The sequence below is a fragment of the Cannabis sativa genome, chromosome X (assembly GCF_029168945.1).
Source record: "Cannabis sativa cultivar Pink pepper isolate KNU-18-1 chromosome X, ASM2916894v1, whole genome shotgun sequence".
NCBI classification, from domain to species: Eukaryota; Viridiplantae; Streptophyta; class Magnoliopsida; order Rosales; family Cannabaceae; genus Cannabis; species Cannabis sativa.
Window position 1 is genome coordinate 83,782,626 of NC_083610.1, and position 2,424 is coordinate 83,785,049.

At 31.5% G+C, this 2,424-nt stretch overlaps 1 long non-coding RNA gene across 1 annotated transcript; it reads left to right on the plus strand.

Annotated features, from left to right (window-relative positions):
- The first annotated feature begins 227 nt into the window (after window positions 1-227).
- LOC115704078 (uncharacterized) lies at window positions 228-1,642 on the plus strand. The gene is made up of 3 exons (XR_004009273.2): window positions 228-409; window positions 1,033-1,094; window positions 1,473-1,642. It is a non-coding gene; the product is annotated as an uncharacterized LOC115704078 (long non-coding RNA).
- Window positions 1,643-2,424: the final 782 nt, after the last annotated feature.

A 2,424-nucleotide genomic window follows, 5' to 3' on the forward strand; every position in this document is an offset into this window, starting at 1 on the left:
AGAGAGTCACGACAGTAATAGAATGAGATTTAGTGGTACCAGAATGTTTTGTTAGAAGTTGGTGTTGTCAGGGAATCTCAGACTAATCGGTTACGATCAAATTACTCATAGGTTAGAATTTTTTAAATGTTAAACCAATGGTAGAATAGTCTTTTCTTTGGTTTAGTTAGGTTTTTATCTTATTTAAAACCTAGTTATTTCTAGGCTGAGTTAGTATAAAGGTTTTATTTATTAAGTATATCAAAAACAAATAAAAATAAAGAAAAAAACTATTTCACTCTCATCCTTCTTCTCTTTCTCTCTCTCGAAGGCCTTAGAAGCTAAGGAAAAAACATCACTTTTCTAAATTTCTTGCATCGTTCAGCCAAGGAACCTTGCTCAAGGATAGAATTAAGAGAAGAATACTAAGGTAAGTGAAGCTCTACCCTTTTCCCTTTGAGATTCTTGATGAAATATAAGGTTTTGGTCTAATTTTGGTTTAGGGTTGTTCTATATAGATGAGTTAGTGTTAGAATATTTTTACCAAGCTTAATTATTAGATACTGTGTAGTTCTAGTGCTTGAATATCTGTTGTTGGTTGGAAACTCAAGTTTGAGTTCATGGAACTCAAGGTTGAGTATCCATGGTAATTTCGTAATTTTAAGGTAATTAAGTGATTTGATTGTTTAGATTTGTTGTATGGATGTTATTAAGCTATTCTAGAAAGTTTGATTAGGTTTGAAGGAGATTTGGTTGGATTTGTGGTGTAAAACTCGAGTTGGGCTATTTCTGTAAGGAAAAATGGCTTACCGTTTTTACAGAACAGTGAACCGTTTTTCTAGGGCTGAACCCAGAATAACAGTGGACCGTTTTAGGAAAATAATAGACCATTTTGGGGTGTTTCCAGCACCTACGTTTTTTTTTTTTGTGTTTTATCGATATTTAGGGTGTTATCATGCTATTTATCGATAGGGTAATTTCTAGTTTTGAGTTTAAGTCTTAGAATGAGATTGATTAAGTTATTTATCAATTTACCATTGTCGTGACATATAGGCTTGAGATCGTCAGGTATTATTCCACTCAAGTTGGCCCACACACTTAAACTTGGACTTAAGGTAAGAAAAGTCAATTGTGTCGTATTGCATGGCTAATTAAGATATGGTACTAATTACTGTTAATTTGGTAGAGTTATAACTCTAATTTAAAATTATTGTTAGGTTTTTTACTTATCGGTTGCCTCATTAGGCAACGATAGTGACATAAGAGACTTGTTGGAAACAAGAGTTAAGGATACTTTATAAAATATCAAATATTAGCTTATCTTATTAGACAAATAATTCATTATTAGTACTTGGGTTATACTGTGATCAACTATATGATTGTATGTTTAAGAGTATGCTTGATATTATGTAATGATTCATGTTATTCATGAGATTTGTGTTTCTCACTTTTTTTGCTAAGTCATTGTGACTTATGGGTACTTTGTGGTGCAGGTAAGGAAAAAGGAAAAATGGATCAACCATGAGTCAGAGGTCTCCCGACGAATATACATATCAACCTCGTTGTATTTTGTGCTTAGTTGACAGGATCTGACTTTTGTAGTATTTTGAATATGTATTAATATTTTGTAATAAAATAATTAATACAGTGATATTTTAGTAAAGTTTATAGGAAAAATAGGATCCCTAACTTGGAAACATTTTGAAAAGAAAATTAAATTATATATTAAAGAAATAATTACTAAAGTTTTAATTAATCCACAATTTTATTTTAAATGTTAGTTTATTATTATAAATTAATTAAAGCACACACATGGCGCCCTTACGAGTTAGGACGTTATAGTGTATATGAAAAAGGAGGATTGGTGAGCATACAATGCTCTCTTACAAAATAACTGGTATTGGAGGAAAATTGTAGATGTCAAGAAAAAATTCATCAAGTGCTTCATCTCATTGCAATCCTTTTTCTAATGAGGAATACTATGTCAAGAAAGGCAATCAACTGCTATGAGGTGAAATAGAAGAACCAATGGTCCAAAGAAGTTTGGACTCGATCGATTGAATATACCAAAGCATAACTTTATGCTATGACTGATAGTTTGGGATAGAATCATGATCAGACCAAGGAGAGGTTAAAGAAAATAGGTATTCTTGACACTTCTGAATACCTCTTATTTGGAATGCATGAGGAAACTTTGCACTATTTATTCTTTGATTGTGAATATAGCTTGAGATGTTTGTAGCAGGTTAGAGAGTAGACAAAGTGGCAAGCGAAATCTAACATTTTCACAGACTCCTTCAGTGGATTGTCAGCGACAAAATGAGTAAATTAAAAAATTGTTATATAGCTATAATAACAACCTTAATTTATCAAATTTGACTTGTTCGCAATGATATTTTATGGAATCACAAGCTCATTAGACCGAAAATAAGTGTAAAGATGATT